The 20,405-nt window shown below is 44.0% G+C and overlaps 1 protein-coding gene and 1 long non-coding RNA gene across 9 annotated transcripts in view; one reads left to right on the top strand and one right to left on the bottom strand.

The window, feature by feature from the left end:
- Positions 1–9,599, bottom strand: part of TBL1X (transducin beta like 1 X-linked) — a 198,685-nt gene extending 189,086 nt beyond the window's left edge. For 5 of the 7 annotated variants that reach the window (XM_064143036.1, XM_064143037.1, XM_064143038.1 and 2 more), the window contains exon 1: positions 7,810–8,121. The gene's annotated coding sequence lies outside the window, so the exon portion shown is untranslated. Of the gene's footprint in view, positions 1–7,188; positions 7,277–7,809; positions 8,122–8,602 lie in introns of those variants that run through there. The other 2 variants (XM_064143035.1, XM_064143040.1) reach the window with 2 other exon arrangements.
- Positions 8,286–19,904, top strand: LOC135175222 (uncharacterized). Of its 2 annotated transcripts, none has more exons than XR_010302296.1 (3): positions 8,286–8,434; positions 11,783–11,821; positions 19,884–19,904. It is a non-coding gene; the product is annotated as an uncharacterized LOC135175222 (long non-coding RNA). The 2 variants fall into 2 exon arrangements; XR_010302295.1 differs by lacking the exon at positions 19,884–19,904 and adding an exon at positions 19,446–19,481.
- The last annotated feature ends 501 nt before the right edge of the window (positions 19,905–20,405 follow it).

Below are 20,405 nucleotides of genomic sequence, written 5' to 3'. Positions count from 1 at the left end.
ATGTAATAAATACCACAAAGAATATACTGCTTACTCTAAGAAAAACTGAAAAAATAACATCTAGCAATAAGCACATATGCATACAAACACAACAAAAATAGAAACAAAAACACATAAAAAGCCATTGCTGTAACCACAGAAAAGTACTAACATATTAGAAAATAACTACTATACTACCATCACAACACTGAAGAAATGAGCAGGATTAAGTGTTTAGAAAGCATGTTATTTTAGCCAAGAAAAAAATACAGTTCAGAAAATTCCTAAAGCATTTTTGTTGTCTATTCGACAGACATAACCTGCATAGTATAGTTTTTGAGGTAACCTTTCCCACTCTTCCTCCTTGTAAACTGCTTAAGCTACATCCTATTTTTACCTAACCTCTACCTAGCATTACCAGATTAGGTAATAAAGACATGATGGTGGTCTCACAAAAGCTTATTTCATTCAGTGATTTCAGCAGTGAGAGGCAGCATTATGTTAATGTTATAGTGAACTTAAGCTATATATAATAAATAGGGTCTTTCTTTCAACTGTAATGTTGCACTCAGGACCATCCTTTCAGCTTGTCTGATTTTTTTTTCCAAGCACATAAAATCCTGTGAGAATGAAACTGGATGATTTTTTACTATAGATTCATGCACCACTTTGTAGCTAACTGGCTAATACAAATTAATCGATTATGTAAGATAGTTATTGAAACAAGCAGAAGTATCACAGATGTGCAGGTTTGGATTTCTTAATATTAAAACAGATGCCTACAATACAAACAAGCATTGTTACTGACTTATAATATCATCCAAAAAAACCCACCAACACAACTTTCTCAAAAAACAAACACCACACCAGAGTAATAGTCAAAACACAAATAAAGAAGCCTTGAATACCTTTCACAGAATGACACAAGGTACCTTGTGAACAACATGCAATGTTACAAAAATGTACCTGCTTCTGCTCTTTACTTTCATTTTTGAGAACTGGGATAAGGAGGAAGTCTTCCTCACTAGAATAATTGGAATTGGGCCTGCCTTTTATCGGTGCCTTCCATATCACATTATTTCATTTTAAAAGTCAACAAATTTTGAAGTAAACTATATTAACACTACATAAATCTACAGAAGCCCTTGTATTTAAAAAGCATGAAAGTCAGTTAAAACAATTAAAAACATGCAGGCAGTCAAACTACAACAGAAGAGTGCCAAATGCTTAGACTTGGTAACATTATGAATATCTTCCTGTGCTTCCATCAATTCTATAATCAAATTCCTAGCAGTCTAATTTATGTGTGCATAATGGGCACGAGGAGTTAATTTTGTTTTGTGAGAGCAAAAAGCACCAGATAGATATCCTTGGAAACTAATCCCCATAGTATGAACAGGCGCTGTCTGTGCTTGGAGTCTCTGTCCCACCCTGTCAGCAAAGCTCAACCCCATCTGCAAAGGGGGAATTTTTCCTCAGTCTCTCTTTTGACGTCAGGGTTTAAACTTGACTTCAAAGCACAATCAATAACTGAACATAATATTTTTCTTTTAATTAAATTAAGAGATTGTAATTTTGAAGTTTGAATGCATCCTGCAGTCACATGTAGTACCCCAGCTGTTACCTCCTGCTCTCGCCATGCTCAGTCACATGTACAAGAACAGTACCCACTCCGAAGTTTGCTACATTTCAGCATGCACGTAATTAAATGGTGCTACAGGTCTTCTCCCAGATCCTGACACTTTGCCTGGCCTAGTCCTGCCTTTATTTTGTTGGCTCTGCAGCACCTCAGGTGCTGCTGACCAGAGCCTAAAACCAGAGCACACCCTAGTTCAGGGTTTGAGAGCATCACACTCTAGCACTGTTCTACCTTGGAGTGACTCCTTTTTCTCTCCAGTTACTTTTCAGACTACCTTAACACTACGTGCACACACATATATGTAGGTACATGTGCACATATGTAACGATTAGTGCAGTTCATTTTAAACCATTACTATTTGTGAAACTAATTACTGATTAACAAACCCATCTGAGACTATGTGCTAACAGGAGTCTTTACATCAGTAGGTCTCTGGACACACACATATCCTCTGCCAGTCTAAGCCCTCTGGCATAGACAACAACCAACTTGTAGCTGCTGAATGACACTGAAAGCCATCATGTGGTTATAACAATTCTTAATTTTATGTAAACAACATATATGGAGTCACCAAAAATCTGTATTTTCACTTAACTTTATAAAAACCCCATTATGCAATAACTGTACAGCATGAAGGTCAATTCTTTCAGAAGCGTGCCCTGTCAATGATTTTGCTGTAGGCCACTGGATTGTGTTCAAATCGTCACAAACTCATTAGTGGACACTTTTAAACATGAAATGTAACGACAGTGGTACACATGTTAATTGTAACAACACAGGTGTCCTTTCAGCAATGCTATTATGATGTGATCGTTCAGAAACAAAAATCGTAAATAGCTGGCTTAGCTCTTGAACTGAAAAGAGCATTCTGCAGAGCTTCTGCTCAGTGGTCAGGATTAATGAAGAGCTGATACTGGTATACAGCAAAATACAGCAGAAGCCAAAGTTGTACATCCGGTGCAGTTTACTGCCTTCAAAAAGGAGCACAACAAATGTATTACTTGGCAGAATGACAAAGGGAATCTATCCACCAAAAGAAAATCCTCTTTGTTTTTTTCAAGATAACGTCAAAGGATATTTTTCCAAGTATTCTTGATGTCTAAGGGGAAAACATTACTTCTCTGCTTTATCAACAACTTACTGTAGGTATGGGAAAGTTGTGTTTCAATAAGAAAAAGGCAATAAAATCACATTTGAAGTTACCACATCTTTCAACCTAACAAAACTATGATTTTATGTAACAAAATGTGTTCTACATCCAGTACATAGCAGGAAGAGGTTAAACTGCATCTACAAATGAGGAGCTTAAATGAAATTTAGGTCAGTAAACGCAATCATGTTTTGAATGGCAGTGGAGTAATGTATAGAGCAACCGTTACATATTAATGGAGATCCTTCTGTTTAAAAAGCTTGCAGTGGCAAAGAGTCAATAAAACTCTGCACTCAGCAAGACTAAAGTATTTAGATGAGTGTGTGCATATATATATACACAAAATTATTACACACTATTAGTTCTCATCTATTCATAAACAGGCAACAAGTTGTGTCATCTAAGCGTCAAGAGGCACTATTTAGTCCACAATGTTTACAGTATACTGCATTAATTCTCATAGCAAATGAGTAAGACTCCACAATGAAGCCAAACCAAGCTTATGCAATGCACTTAGCTAAAATATTAAAATAATTGCTTTCTACAGTATTATTTTCATGATGTTGTACTGCATGGATAGTAGAGGGTTCTTGATATAAAATTCTGTTGCAACCTCACTGTAAATTGTGAATCCTTACATTCACCCCAATTTAAATAGGGCAAGTAAATGTCTATTGATTGTCCATACTACAAATAGAGACGGTGGAGAAATGGGGTTAAATCCTGTAATGCCTCGTTTACTACATGAAGTCATCAAGACTCTGAAAACAATAGTCAAAACATCGGATATACCTAACTCCAAGGCCCTTTTCCTAGTGCAGTCATACTAGTAGCTCAGAGTAAAGAAACTTGGACAGAGGATTGAAGAAGCGACATACAGACTGCATAAACAACCATAGACTCTCCTCTCCCCAAACAACAAATGAAGACACCAAATATCTGCTACTGAAGTCCAGTATTTTTCAGGCATCATGGTATCACACTAAATACAAACACTGGCAAAGAAAAGCACAGCAAGACGTCTGTGCCCCTTAACCTTCAAAAATATTCATGTATTCAGTTAAATTTCTTTGCAGTTAAGCTTGCAGGAGCAATTTTTTGTTTCAATGGAATTACTAAACCTTCGTAACTATAAATGTACACACCTCTAAGACCTTTATGCAAGAAGAAGACTGATAAAAATTATGACCTTTTCATATGAAACTGAACATCCTTCTTAGATTCCCCCTTGCTTTTACACAGTCTTAACTTAAGATGTGGAGTGCTTCATGTGTTTGCAAAACAAAGTAGTGTCAGTTCTTCTTAAATGGAATTCCATTATACTAATAACCAGATTGACATAACTGGGGGAAAAAAAAAAGCCTTTAAAATATTCTCTTGCCTACCAAAGAAAAATACCCCAAATCCATTTGGCAGCTTTGGACATCTGTTTTGGTATCGTTACAATGATAGATTTTGTATTGACAGGAAGGCTGCTATTCCTATGCAGAGCCACAGCTTCAGTGTTTTTGTTTAATTTCAAACAACTTGTCCAAGTAGGCCATTTCACAGAAACCTATAAATGGCACCCAGGGGGTCTGGGTTCTCACTGTAAAGAGGTCAGCTATTTCCTCCTAACTAAAAATAGGCAAGAGGAGGGAGGGGTAGATGGAATGGAGTTGAATTTAGCAGCTGAAAAAAAGAGTTTACAAAATTACTTCCATCTTGCCTCATAATGAATATTTGAAAAAAAGAATCTGCTCTCAAGATTTACAAAACCTCGATCGTTTTATAGGCAGGATGGGGTACATAAGCTAATACTAGGTATTAAAAGAGCAATAGTAAAGAGGATACAGGGTACAGATCACAGGTCACAAAGGTGAAGGGATGCCAACACTCTCCTTTGCACAGAGCAGCCCGATTTACCAGCAGCAATGCCACCAGGTGCTAACTCTCCTGTCTCCTACCAGCTGAGGTCACACTTTTGTCCCACAGATAAGGCACTACAATCAGCTGCTGTTTTCCTGAGTCAGTTTTTTCCACCATTTACCCTCCTGACTTTTTATTCCTCTTGCTTAATCACATTACAGTCTTTTCCGTGCAAGAATCCTCAGCTACAATGTTCCCAAAACAGCCCCGATTTGAATGGAGGCCCTTGGCACTGCTAAAATATAAATAACATAGCTCGATACCAACTACAGTGTGAGTCTGAGCACTGGACTCCTAACAGTACCAACAGAATACAACAAAAATTAATGACATGAAAGCAGACATGCACTCACTATCTTCAGTAACTGCCAGTCTAAAACCTTTGGATGAAGTTTCCAGTCTCATCTCCACAATGAACCAAATTCAGCACACAGCTAAGTCCCAGGTGTATCATGCTGCTGACTTAGATACTGAGAAACAACACCCCGTCTGTACTGAAAGGTGTTCTCTATTTCTTCCAAGCTCTGAGCTGTAGGCCTTTAACAACTGCCACTGCTAGAGGTATCTCCATTCAGGGAGCTCAGCCAGCAGGCCCAGCACATTAGATCAACCAAGTGGACAATAGTCTGTATGGCTCCATCACCACGGAAATGGGAAAAGTTCATCTATAAAACAGAAGCAGGACCAAAAGTGGGCAAATTGGTGGTGCAGATCCCTGATGATTCCAAGTGCAGACATACCCCTGTTCCCTATTAAGGACTTGAGTAATTTTTGCTTTTCCAGTACTTTTAACCGCGTAGGATACTCAGCATCCACTCTAAAGAACGGGGAGCATAATCCACTATAGTGGCACAGGAGAGGGCATTTAAGTTATCTTATTTAAAAGCTGAGAAAGGGCAGAGGATGTATTCTGACAGCAATCTATTTGCAGAGGGGTTGTTTTTTTCATTCTGTGAGACTTGGACAGTTGAGTAGTTTCCAGTGTTTACATGTATGTGTAGTATCTGAAACACACCTTTTCATCTTAGGGGAAGGAAAAACAATCTGAGTTGTTGCTTAGCTCACTGAAGGTATCGAGACAGTTACAGCAGCTAATTTTAGTATTACTGCATGTAGCCCAAGAAAGGTTTAACGTATTTTTAATGTGATAGCATCCTCCCTCTCTCGTTTTCCTGTTTCCTCCCACCTGCTCTACAAACCTGCTGTGGAAAAGCTTCCCTTTTTTTACTATCACTGTAGTTGAGATGTCACAATTATTATCATTTTTTTTAATAAAACCAACACAACAACAAAAAAACACCAAACCAACACCTAAACACACTAGGACAATCCTACTCTTTTGCCAACAACATCTGCTATCACAGAATGAACAGATTTACTTCAGAACCTGCCCAGTGTCTCTGTATATGACAATACTCACAGTAGGACAGGAAGAGGCCTAAATCCAGCATGTGCAGCCACATGGTAAGCACATTATATTATGTTAAACCTCGTATATGTCACACAAGCCATCTCAGTTAAAGTATCACTAATAAATGGGCTAAGGAAGAAAGATTAGACATGATATTTGTCATGAGTAAAGATCTTGTATTTATTACCTACAATCAGATTTCCCTCTGGCAGAATATATTTGTTTTCATACTATCAGCCTAAAATACCAGTCTTGAAATTTTAATTCTGCACTTCATTTTATTTAACTCATCACTTGAGAATCACTCTTTTCAATGGAGTATTTCAGTTTTTTGCAACATTTTCTTCTGTCATGAGTCAATGAGCTCTATCAAACAGACTCCTTCCCCTCCCCCACCAACATACACACATCTACACTTAGAAGATCTGTGCGTCAAGAAAGGAAAAACGCCGTACAAATCCTCGTGGAGATCAGCAAGAGACATGCTAAGACAACATAAAGGAAAGTCTTTATTCAGTCTAAACACTCACCTTAATAAATTAATGTTTAAGCCTAACTTTTAGGGTGTGGCTTTGTGTGCTTTCCCCCCTTTTTGTACTGTGCAGGATGTCTACTCGAGAACCCAACAACATATAATTAAATAGGTCAAGGGTCATTCGCTTTACATCACACCACACCAATATTTAGCCGCGCACCGCACCGAACCGAAACATCAGACCAACCGCTGACATTACACCAGCACCACAAAATGGGGAACAGGCTCTGCGAGATGACAGCAGTGCAGGCAAAGGTGTCCACCAGCTTCCCGCCCCGAGGGTGCCCGGCACCCAGCGCCCCTCCGCCTGCCCCTTCCATCCAGAAACCGACCGCAGTGACGCCTGGCACGCCGGCCTGAAGCAAACTGGTGTGCAACAAGTCTGCAACCCTGCTCCCCCCAACTCCAGCACCCAGGCTCCCCAAGGGGCTTCCCAGCAGCACCGCCGCCCCTCCGCCAGTCTGCAGCGCCCGAACGGGGCTGGCAACAGCATACATCACTGAGAGAGGTGGGCGGGATAGGGAGGGATGGGGGGCGAGGGTGGGGGGATTAACTTGTTTACCTACTTGGAAGTAAACTTCGATGTACGGCAGCGACCGGCCCCTCCGCCCGCTGCTGATTCAAGCCCTGGCGATGAATGGGATCCCCTCCCCCACCCCGGGCTCTGCAAACTCCACACTTGAGCGTGAATACCTCGCATTTCCACCCCCAGTCCCCGTCCCCCTCCCCGAGCATTTATCTTTAAAAACAAACAAATAAATAAACCCATTGAAATACTATTTCAGAAGTAGGAAGCTGCTTCAGAAACTGCCCCTCGCTCTAGCCACGGAGTCGGTCAGCTCAGGGGCACATGGAAGCACACCCACCACTGAAGCAACAGCCCCACACACAGCACCTCGGCCTAGCGTTCCCCTCCAAAGCCCCCAAACACATCTCGAAACGCTTAGGTTCAAAAAACTTCCTCGTAACAGGCAGTGGCTAAGCGACGCCCCCCATGCTCCGGGCGGATCTCCCCGCCTGAGCCAGGGCAAGCTGCTGAGGGGACGTGGGGGCGACGGGCTCAGGCTTGGCTGGGCTCGAGGGGTGCCCAGGGGAAGACCGTTTGTCACCTCGGCGCGTATGGGGATGGGGGGGAGGGGGCGAAAAAAAAAGGTGCCCGGGATGAATAATCCGCCTCGGAAACTCACCTCGCGCAGCGGGCGTTAAAGGCACAGCTCCCGCTCCCGCGGGCGGCGAGGGAAAGCCTCAACTTCGGCGGGCGGCGCTGGCGGAGACTTTCCCTCACTTGCAGCGCATGGTGCAACTCCTCTTCCCCCGGGGTCCCGGCCAGCCTGCGAGGAGACTGTAAATCCCCCCTCGCCGCCGCCGCCGCCGCCGCCGCACACGCCTCCTCCTCCCCCTTCGCGCGCACAGGCGGCACAAGGAAGTCCCGGAGAGTGGGAAGGGGAAAACGGAAAGTTTTGGGGCGGAATGGCGGTCAGGAGGTGCCGCCGCTCGCAGCGGCTCCGCCGGCGGGGGGCGGTTGGCGGGGCCGGGTGCGGGCGCACGGCGGCGGCGGCGCTGAGGGGAGCCGGCCGCGCCCGAGGCCCGCCGCTGCCGCCACCTCCGCCGGGGCGGGCGGGCGGGCAACCAGGAGTGGAGCGGGTGGGGGACACCGAGGGGTGAGCAGCGGGATGAAGATAGCCGGGGTGGGGGGCGAACCTGTCGGGCCCTGCCCTCCCCCACCTGGCACCCCGTGTACACACAGGGACAAGCAACTTCGGACACTGCGGGTGTTCCCAACGTCGTCAACGCCCGCCGGGGCGCCCTCAGGTAACTCCCGCCACTCGTTCCCAGGCGTTATTCTCCGTGCGGTTGTGCTTCACACGCCCTCCCCCCTCCTTAAAGAAACCCAGTGACAAGCCAAACACACACACGCCACCCCACCACGCTCACGGAGGACACCCTCCACCCGCCCCCGCCGCGGAGCGCGGCCTTAACCTGGTGCGAGCCCGGCAGCCAGGCGCGGAGCCGCCCCTCGCGGCCGGGGACACGCAGGCCCACAGCTGCCCTCCCCCACACACGTACAGCGCCCGCAGGCTCCCCGGCCCCGCGCACACGCTCCCGCCGGCCCGGCTGCCGGCGGCTATCACCCTTATTAGCATTACTATTTATTAAGTTTCCGGCCGGTGGAGGTGCACTCTGAGGTGCACCAAGCGCGGCTCTGTAGAGGCCGCCCGTCAGAGAGGCGCAATGTGAAGGCCCTCACAGATAAACAGGCACGCATCATGGTTACTGTTATTATTATTGTAATTATTACTATCGTCACCACGTTTTGTTTTGCACACCGAAGGGGGCAGGGTACGGAAGTCCGCGGGCCCATCCTCCACTCCCCGGGGTGCTCCCCTGCCCGGCGCCGGAAGGCACAGCTGGGGCACAACAGCGGATGCTCACCCCGCCACCGCTCCCGGCTCCTCTCCCCGGGCCGCCGGTGATGCAAAGACAGGGTTGCGGGCAGCACCCCGGAGCGCGGGGGGAGGCGGGCTGACACGGCCTCCATAACTGTGAATCAGCAGAAACCGGCTCTACTGCTCATTGCTGGGAATGCAACACCCTCGAGGCAGAAACGCTGCTGCTCTTTAGCCTCCAGCATCCCCGTCCCCGTGCGTGTCCCGTCCTTCTTCCCCTCCCCCCGCCCCCAAGACAGGCGGCGGGCAGCCCCACGACGAGCGGATGATGCAACGCGGCCCGGTTCCATGTGCTTCCCCTCCCCCGCTCCGGCGGCGGCGGGCGCCAGGCTCAGGTTTTTTTCCGCCTGGCGGGTCACCCGGCGGCTGATTGATTCTCCTTTCGCCCTGCTCGGTCATTCGGGGTTGGAAAGTAAATAACCAGCTGACATCATTACCGCGCCGCGCAGCCTGCCGCCGCCGAGCCGCAGCGCTGTTACCGCTCACATGCGAGTAGCAGCGCACCACGAATATTCGCCGTGCCGGGGTCCGGCCCGCACCCCACTGCCGCACCCCAGCACGGAGAAGCTTGGTGCTGCCCGCCCCGGGGCTCCGCTCATACCTCCGCAACGCCGGGACGCGGTCAGCCCAGTCGGAGGGCGCCTCCGCACTTTTGTTTTGCTGTGGCGGCGCAGCGACCCCCACCTACCCCTCCCCCAGCCTCATGGCTAATGTCGTGCGAACGAATAATAAGATTATCTGAATGTTGCCTGGGTGTGTGCCTCGGTGGGCTCCTTCTGGTGACAGCGAGATTCCGCGGACCCAAAAACCATTATTATTATTATTATGGGTGTATGTTTATTTGTTTTTTTTTTTTCCCCCAAATGAAAATCTTCTTTTTCGGTCTTGTTTTGACACTAAAGGGAATCTCACGCTCCTTATAGATGTTAGCTGAAAGTGCTGTCACCAAGAGCTCTTAGAAAAAATATGATGTCATCCGAGGCAGCAGAGCGAAGCTCACTGCTACATGCATCCATGTACGTGCTGAAATGCGAGCTCTAAAAACACCAGGGAATGTTATTGCAGGCCAGTGTGATTCACTGCCACATTGTCAGTCCAGAGACTGCAGCCCGAGGCCATCAGCGTTTAGACAAGACAAATAAGCAAGTGTGCCCCTTTCTGAATAAGCTCTCTTTTGTCTTAGTATTTTTTTCGAAAGCAAAACCTACCTTGGGTTTTAATTACACAACAATGTAAAGAAACAAAAGCCCCTCCAGATTTCTAGTGACGTAGCACTATTTTTTTTTTTAGGTTTTGTGCTTTTCATTTGTTTGTTTGGTTTGGTTTGGTTTGAAGTCCTATGAGGTTACAAGTGAGGTAAACTCACCAGATAAAGGTCCCAAGTCAAGGTTTGTGATGTTTTCTGGCCTTGGGCAACCATCAAGGAGACTGGGATTGTTTCCACTCCCTCTCCATTCTGCAGAGAACCCTCACCTCCTCCATTGTACTTGGTCCTTGTACTCAGCCTGTCTAAGCTAGCTGAGCACCACTACTAGATTTGGGCATGGGAGATGCCCCAAGCATCAGGCCTGGGGTCAGGGTCTGTGCCAGCACAGCCTTCCAAACCACATGTTTGATTTTCATTGCTGAGTTGCGGCCCATGCCATCCTGTACCACTTGGGTGCTCTGGCCCTGAAACCTACCATTGTGTTTGAACCTCCAGCTCAGCAAGCACCAGGCCCCAGCTGGGCACCTGGACAGCTTGCCCTAGGTTGGCCAGAGCCTGGTGATGTGCTCTTCTGCTGAGCAGGCATAGAGACAGAGCTATACAAGAAACGACCATGCGGTGGGCAGCCAGAGGTGTGAGGATGGCAACAACCTCATACAGATACAGTGACCTGTTTTTAACTAGACACAACTGCTGCTCCCTACCGGTGTAACCTAAGTCCTGCAGGAAGCAGGACAAGCAGAAGAGGACAAATCTAATGAGCTACAACAGTGTACTTCTTCCTTTCTGATTTTGTGCCTGTGGCTCCTCCAGATTGCCTCTATACAGCTGTGTCTGAGCAGTGGCGACAACAGGCATGGTCTTGGCTATGCTGGGAAGCCAGGCAGGCTGCAGCTAGCCCCTAGGGGGACAAGGTTAAATACTGATGTAATGCTTGCCGAGAACTTAAAATAAAGGTTATCGAGGAAGACACATTTTTAAAGCTATGCTTAGCTAAGGGGAGCAGCACAGAACCCATGAGAAATACTTCGGGTTTTTTTCCCCAATTAAAATGGAAACCAAGCAAAACCCAAACAAAACCAACTGTAAACTGATGGTAAAAGACAGAAGATTGGGTCGCTTCTCTGGCCATTAATTTTGCTCTTTATTAATTGAAGACCCCAGAAGAACTGCAGTATAAGAGAAACCTCCAGGTTTTTAAGAGTCTTTATTATTTTTGGTTTCATAACTCCTATGTAGAAATGGTGATCAGCAGCAAATGAAGGAAGCCAGAGCTGTGGTTTTTTACCCTCATTAAAATGGAAACGCAAACCTGAAACAATTAAAATTGAGAGCTAGCAGGGTTGGCCTATTGTGAAGATAATGGGATCATAAGGCAAAATATTTTGCATTTTAAAAGGTGAAAGTCTTTGTTATTTTTCTGGTGCTTCACCACGATGCATTGTGTTGGTAACTGTTTCTAACTATGTTTTCCTCTTATACCATGTTTTTCTGTTCTCTATACAGGTTAAAACAAGTTCTCCTGAATAAGAGAAACATTCAAAAGTAAGTGGTTCTACTTTCATGTAGCTGTAGTTAAATAATTCTCACACAAAAAAAAAAAGTCTGAAATAGAGATTTATTATTTAATTCTGTTACAAACTGTAAAATGCTAATCTGCTAATCAGGTTTTTAGGAGAACCAACATAAAAACATTTGCTATGGTAGGGAAAACTGAACTGGTGCTTTAACTGGAATAGGTACATTGAGACTATTTGGATGGAGGTGCTGTTTGTGATTCTTGTGTTGCACTATACAGATATCCTAGAAACTGAAAAGTAACTTGTTTGGTGCTAGTTCTGCCAACACTGCCATATGTTAAACATAAATTCCTTGCTTTCCCTTTATGAGCTGTCCTACCAGCAAAATCATGGTGGGAAAGTGAAGACTTTTAGCATATTATTGTTGTTGTTGTTGAGCACATCTGCAGCAGCAAGCTTCAATTTCTATTTTGTGAGCACCTTTCCAGTATTTGACATTTTTCAGATAAATGTTCTCAGAGAGTCACTCATGTGAACAACTTCTATGCTGCATCAGAAACCAGTTCCTCATTTAGCCACTTGTTAATACCAAGAGTTTCAGTTTTAATAGGACATTCTGACTGACTAAGATATTTTCAGTAATTGAGACCATCACTAGTATTTTTTTTCTTCACATGCTATTCATTGATATCTTTGGGCTAGGCTGAAAGCTTTTGCTTAATTCACAAACACTTGTACAAGCAGACCTCTTGAGTAAAACATAATTACAAAAAATCAAAAAGCAAAGTGGGAGGCCTTGTTTCAAAGTTTTTGTATGGCAAACCTGTCAAAAGTGTTTTGATTTTGAAAAGCATGCAAGGTCTGATCCTTCTACCCTTTTTCTCTCCCTACTTAGCTTCATGTGGCCTGTAATACTCCTAGTGATATTTTTTCATCTGTCTTTTTGAGATGTGAAGATCTAGATTCCTTGGTCTCAATCAGGAATTAGTCTAATCTAATCTAATAGTTTCTGATAAGAGTTTTTTATGCTATTATGTTGTGCAGACATTGCAAAACCTGGTTACAATGTTCATAGGTTCTTCCTTCTTATACCTTCAATGCATATCTTCTGCTGCTCAGGGACACTGCCTATTAGGTAAACCTTAATGCTGAATGTATTTTCATTTCTTTATATAAGATGGTAAGAATGTATTCTATGATTCTTCCAAAGTGCAGTTGTAAAAAGTCTAAGTTAGGACAACACTCTTATCTACTGTACAAAAGAAATAGATTGTTTGGTTTGTGGAACGTGTAATTGTTTTTACTTCAGGCAAAATAAATCAGAAACTTTGATGTATATAATCCACACTCTTCTGATCTGTTTAGTGGGCTGACACAAAGGGCTGAGATAGCTATATGGGTCCCTTAGGATCCTCAGATGGAAGAGATCTTTTTTTTATGTTTCTCTAATTTACTCTTTGAGACAGTTTGGCCTCCTGCCAGTCTAGGGTAGGAGAGGGAGGTCTTGTCTTCCCTCATCCATGCAGTGTTGTACAGCCCCAGCTGTGCTGAATTAATGCCTAGGATAGCTTATGATTTCAAGCCTTTTTTCCTCCCATGAAAGATGTTAGAACAGAAAGTAGTTCTACTAGAAGCTGGCTGCAGAGAGTGAAACACCTAGAGAATTAACAGGATCAGATCTCCTGTGGAGAAGCCAGATTTAAACAGAGGTTGTGCTCTGGATGTAAGAGATGTTAGCCGTGTATCATCTCCCTTATGTGCTCAGGTATTCCAGATGTATGTGAATCCTGAGCATTGTGATGGTTCTTTCAGATGTCTCCACTTGTTCTTCGAGGATCCTTCCACCCTCTGAGGCCAGCAGCAGGAGCAGCCCTGCTTCTCAAGCAGCCATACTTCTCAGTGTTCTTTGTTAATACAGAGTAGAGAAATGTTCTTGTTAATACAGATTATAGAAAGCCTCAAGGAGAGCCCAGTCACTCTCATGAGGAGTGCCCATGCTGAAAAGCAATCAAACGAGTTACATAGAATAAGTAGCTTGGTGCAGGTGGGTAGGATGAACCAATGATTGTAAGGACAAAACATCTGCATTGCACCAACATCACCCTCTAGATGCCTCTCAGGGCTGGGGGTGTCTAACTGGTCTGGCAGGCTGACTGACAGTAGATGACTGGAGCACCTTGGACATGCTCCCGAGGTACACCAGTTGGGTTAGTTTCACCCAAAGGGAAACCAGTTCTCATGGTCAGAAACCACTCTCCACATATCAAAGTACTGCAGAGAGAACGAGTTAGGAGATTAGTTTCAGAAGTGCAACTCCTGATTTAGACCAAGAGTGTTGTAGATGCAGTCTGCAGTAATTCCATGTTTCTATTGACAGTGCATTGTATAATACTTCACACTTTTAAAGGTTCTCCTTAATTCAGTGGGATTACTCAGGATTTAAAACATGATTCACTGTTGTAAAATGCAAGACATATGGATCACTTCCCTTGTGGAATGCAAATTTTTTGGTTCAAGAATTCAGAAGTGGCTTCTTTTTTTTTTACATAGTCTCTATGGCTACTGAAGTGCGCAGGGTAGACTGTATCATACTAGGTGTGAGCTGCCTTTTTTGGGAACAACAGCTAGAGGGGTGAAGGATTCTGAAAGAGATTCATATACATGATGCTAACTGGCAGAAAACTAACCTGGCCAGGAACACCTTGTGTGGTGCCACAGCCAAAATTGCTGCTGTGATTACTGGTTGTACAGAAAGGAAGGAGAACAAAGCTTAAACTATGTCACTGCTTGGCACTGGTAGTGTAGCTGCTACTAAAGTAGTCCTGTTCAGTTATCTGCGCTTCAAGAAGGATGATGAGAAATTGAAAGAACCACAGGGTACTGATAATGACAAAAGGATTAGAAAATGGCTTATTTTTAAAGATAACAATCTGTTTAACACCAGTGATAATGATGAAATAACTCAACCCTCTGGAAGAACCAATATTTAAGAAAAAAGCTATCAGAAGACTTCAGTCCATCACACACACGTAGGGAGATCTGCACCTTGAAATGACAGACAAAACTGCAGGTTTTTAAGGACAGATAAAATTAACCAGCAAAGCAGATGGTGTGGATATTTTCTAACTGGAATCTTAAATTAAGCACAGCTAGTGAATCTCAAAAGGCACACATAAGTCCTGTGGCCCATGTGATGACATTATATACTTGGAGCAAACTATTACAGTAGTGTTTTCTGGCCATAAAATCTTGAAACACAGACCTTTGAAAAGCAGTATTTTTGAGAACCCTAAGTGTGGTTGGCTAACCACTTAGCTGTCTACTTAATACAATTTTCCATTAAAACTAATGATGATAGGTATCCTGACAACAGAGGAGTTTTATTTGCCTTCTGATTTGCAGATGTGTTGTTTCTAGAGGCATGTACAAAGTGACTTTCTATTTTTAATAGAAATCTCTTTGTATAAAACAAGCATTTTCCCTGAAGTTTGGGGATTTTTCTTCATATTCAAAAAGTTTGCTTTAGGATGTTATGCAAGAAAGAAAAGAAACGAAGAAAAGACTCTTGGCTCAAGCAGAAAACCAAACTATTACAAGGGTAATGAATCAGATGTGCTTTTCAGTCTTTATTTCCATGTGGCTGTATTTGACCTCACACAGTTTACAGCCTTTATTCACAGCGTCTGGTGCTCTACATGGACATGAATAGAAATGGATGAGAAGAAACTTAGCTCATTTTTAAATTGTTATATTTAAAATACACTCCAAGTAATTGCTTAAAATGCAGTATAATGTTATTAAAAATGCACTGAAAAAGAATATTTAACAATTCAAATTATGCTTCCTAGTTCCACACTTTGGCCAGCCATATTTAAAACCTGGATATTTAAATTAAGACATTTAGGTACTGTATCTATTTTTAGCCTCTGTCCCGTTCCCCTTGAAATCAACAGTGGTTTTGCCACTACTTCAATGGGAGTGTAACAAAGCCCTTACTACTGGAGGAACAGTAGTACAATAGTACTGGAGGAACAGTGGATACAATAGAAACAAATGCACCGCTAATAAATTGTCATGGGAAATACATGTCCTGACTCACCCAGGCATAGAATCAGCCAAGTTGGAAGAGACCTCCAAGATCATCCAGGCCAACCTAGCACCCAGCCCTATCCCATCAGTTAGACCATGGCACTAAGTGCCTCATCCAGGCTTTGCTTCAAGACCTCCAGGGATGGTGACTCCACCACCTCCCTGGGCAGCCCGTTCCAATGCCAATCACTCTCTCTGGCAACAACTTCCTCCTAACATCCAGCTTATACCTGCCCTGGCACAGCTTGAGACTGTGTCCCCTTGTTCTATTGGTGGTTGCCTGGGAGAAGAGACCAACACTCACCTGGCTACAGCCTCTCTTCAGGTAGTTGTGGACAGCAATGAGGTGACCTCTGAGCCTCCTCTTCTCCAGGCTAAACAAGCCCAGCTCCCTCAGCCTCTCCTCATAGGGTTTGTGTTCCAGGCTCCTCACCAGCTTTGCCACCCTTCTCTGGATGGTGATATACATTCCAGTATCTCAACATCTTTCCTGAATTGAGGGGCCCAGAACTGGACACAGTACTCAAGGTGTGGCCTGACCAGTGTTGAGTACAGGGGAAGAATAACCTCCCTTGTTCTACTGGCCACACAAACAAGCAGCAACCAGAACAGGAAGCCTCTCATGTTATAATCTCAACTTCAAACTCCATAATACTTTGCTCCAGCCAGCACTTTTCATTTTGAAGCTGGCATGAGGCAGGATAGTTTTGAATAACAACATGTTTTTAACTCAACCTATGGCAACCTCCTAGACCAAGTTGGTCAAGGCTCCATCCAGCCTGGCTTTGAACACCTCCATTTTAGTGGCACATCCTATCTACTTGCATGTGGAACATGCAAAGAAATTGAGCTGGTGTGCAGTGAAGTGGGTAGCACAGGAGTGGTGATCAGTAAGCCAGTGGGCAGAGATGTGCCTAGGAAGACCTAGGCAGCTTAGAGAAATGGATCAACAGAAGCAACATGAAGTTCAACAGAGGTAAGAGCAAAGATCTGCCTCCCTCAGTGCTAGAGTAAGCCCTTGCAGCAGAGACCCAAAGGAACAAAAAAAAGTTGATGGCAGACAGATGCCTGCCTGGTAGGGGTGCCCATGGGGCTGAAGTCCAACTGCTTGAGAAGAGGACAGAGGCATGCTGTTAGTTGAGCCTGGAGAAGGCTCTTTGCAAATGCCTGGTGGGAGAGGAAGCAAAACCCAACATCCCAGCTTTGCATTTGACCCGGTGCTGGGCAGAGGCTGGAACAGATGACCCTCTGTCCACACAAATTTATTAGTGATTCCAGTTTGGCAGACTGACTTTGCTGGAACATGGGGAGTAGGGTGAGAGCAGCACCTCTGTTACAACATGATGTGCTCAGGAGCCTCAATTCTGAAACTCTTATGCAATGGAAAAGTGTTTGTTTTACTTTGCCCTAAGAGTCTGCTGAAAGGCAAAACCATCCTACACATTGCACAGGGGAAGGCAGGAGTTCGACACTTCCAACAACAATAAAAAAGGAGAATGTTTGTTTAGAAATCTGAGTGGGATTTTAATGGCAGAATATTCAACTGGGTTTGAAAATGATGGTCAGATTATAAATAGAGCTAAGAGGCATAGCATACAAATATACAATTGTATTTGCATTATAAATTTTACATAAACAGAGGGGAAAAAAAGCCTTGAAGTTTTTCAGACATGAACTCCAGCCACTCTGTTAACTTGAAACCTGTTCTTTCCCTTGTTATTTTACATTCCTGTGCCTGTGAAACTGGGGCTGGGCCCAGCCACCTCTCTCCCACTGTTGGCTGCTCCCTCTTCAGCATTTACAGCCCTGAAACTGCTAATTTCCTCTGCGTAAGAGAGATCTAGAATAGGTTCAATGCTTTGCTGCCTTCCGTGCTAAAACCTAGTGTGGGATGATTAACAGGTGGGATGCCACAGTGGTATTTAGGTCCAGCATGGCTGCAGCTGCATGGAGAAACATATTATTTGGCTAAACTTTTCAAGTGTCCCTTTTCAAGCCTGTACTCACCTGTGTGCAAACTGCAACAGCTTGGGACTTTTTTTTTTCACTGAGTTTTAGATGTTTCCTGCTAAAGAATGTTTATCAGCTATGCTATAAGCTTTGCTGCCTACTTATCCTTTCCTATCAATGCCTCGAGATTTGCATATTTATTCCCTAAATGGTGCTAGCATGTCCCTATGAAAAATAAAGTACCATGTCATATTGTTCCTGAAATCACTTGAGTTACCTGGATTGTGTTATAGCGGTCAGAGTCAGTAGTGCTGCCATAGGTGTCTAGGAAGCCAAGAGCCTGCCTGAAGTTGGGCAGCTCTAGGGCAAGCCCTCAGGATACCCTGGTGTTGAGGAAAAAGGGCTTCAGCTGTGGCCGGCACCTAGGACTGGGCTTCTCACTTCTGGCTGGAATATTTGACTGCTGATACCAGTGGACATTACTGCTTCTACTTCAGTAAGAACTGGTTTGAGTCTGCACAGGCTTTGATGACAATGTGATTCAGCTTACAGACATTCTTTCTCCCTTCTGGGAGATCTGTTACTCCAACAGGTTGAGAAGCAAATGGTCTGGACTGTAAATTTAATCATCAGCCCTAAGTACGAACATTGTGACTTGAAATTTCTGCCTTGCACAGGAGAGAAATGTGTTATGCAGTGTGTCACCATAAAACACAACATCTTTTCCCTGAGTTTTGCATCCATTCAGCCACCATAAAGGGTACAGTTATAGAGTTGTTAGCTCCTTGCCCGTTCTATCACTATTGTCACCCTTTCCTGGCTTAACTTACACACAGTGGGGGGCATTCAGTTTTCCTAAGCACTCAAAACATATGGATTCAAGATGTGGGCTAGTCTTGCAGAGGGAGATTGCATTTTTTTCCTTTCCTTGAAACTGTAAAAAAAAAGCAATTGTCACAATTGAACCTACTGTGCTGAATTAAAGAAAATGGGGGGGGGGGGGAGGTTGTAAAATGGGGGCCTGTGCATGGGTGGCAAAACTGGGAGCTAGATAAATGTGCAGAGTGAGAACATGCTTATTAAATAGGCAACAGAGATTCAGAGGAAACTATTTCAGCTTACATTCAAGTATATTATGAGATTGTTTATGGGGCCCAAAAGTACTTCCCAAGCATTAAAATATGCAGTATGAGGCAGAGAGGTGGTAGAATCTATATAAAGGTGAACAGACACGTAAAACCAGAATGACTTGTTAGAATTTACATTGCTGCTGCCTCGTGGCCATGGCAACTATTTCACTCACCTTTTAGAAATTCATTCAGCTTTTCTTTTCCCTGTGAGGTGGATTAAAAGTGCTTTTTAAAGGACAGGGAGCAATGTCAATGATAAATCAAGATGCTCTTACAATATTCTTGCAGAGCAATGAAGGACACGTGAGAACCCTATAGAAAAAGGTACTGTTACTGGCAGTAGATAATGAAAGGAGGAGGGGAAGGCTGGGTTTATGTTATTCTTCTTCTCTCTAATTCTAAAGATCAGATGATGTATGCATCTCTGGATCTACACATTTGTGTCATGGTAGAAATGAAACTCTTATCACCCTTTCCTAGGCAACTCCTCGCTGTCTCTAGATTTCTAGGCAAAGAGACAATTATGACAGCAGAAAAATCTATGCAAAGAAATCCTCAATAATGAGAGGGAAGGTGAGTTTTATCCACACTATTTGGTTTTAAGTCACGTACTGAAGAACACTCAGGAGAAAATTTATCTCTCTGTCTTCCTTCAGGGCAGAAAAAGTTCAAAGCAAACATGTGAGTTCTCCAGTGACTCCTAGAGCAAAGTTATGAGAGAATTAGCTTAAAGGTGAAGAAAAAAACCAAGAAGAAAATCCCTTCCTCTTACACATTTTATCATGCATTTAACCTTCTTCATAAATTATGGAGAAACTTGCCAATTAATAGTTTGTAACATTCTTATCTAGAATTTCTGAACAAATAAAAAATGGGCTGGGCATTCATCCATCTTTTTATTCCTTTTTCCCACATTAGGGAGTGCTGTACATTTCCATAAGCCATAACAAATGGTGCATTTGCTGTGGGATTGGCTCTCAGCTGGGACACAGACTGTGGTATGTCTTTACTACCAAAAAGGTGTCTGTTTTAAAGCAGAGGAATCAGTACACATTACTACTCTGCTCTGAAATCCCAGGAGGGTCAAGTAGAGTTTTTATTACATTGTACTTCAGCACTGAACTTTATAACAAGAAGTGATTTTACCCAAGTATTTTAAGATAAAACCAAGGAAGGTTTGTTTCCTTGAGGATTTTAAGGGGCCAGGAAGAGAATTAAAACCAACCAAAAACCCAAACCAAAAGGGCCCTTCCATGGGGGTGCAGTCCTTCAGGAATAAATTGCTCCAGTGTGGGTTTCCCACAGGGTCACAAGTACTGCAGCAAACCTGCTCCAGTGTGAGTGCCTCTCTCTCTCCATGGGCTCACAGGTCATGCCAGAAGCTTACTCCAGTATGGGCTCTCCAGAGGGTCACAGCCTCCTTTGGTGCCAGATAGCATT

The sequence above is a fragment of the Pogoniulus pusillus genome, chromosome 5 (genome assembly GCF_015220805.1).
Source record: "Pogoniulus pusillus isolate bPogPus1 chromosome 5, bPogPus1.pri, whole genome shotgun sequence".
In the NCBI taxonomy this organism is placed as follows: Eukaryota; Metazoa; Chordata; class Aves; order Piciformes; family Lybiidae; genus Pogoniulus; species Pogoniulus pusillus.
Note: the sequence above shows the minus strand (reverse complement) of the source record. Positions and strands in the feature narration are given on the sequence as shown.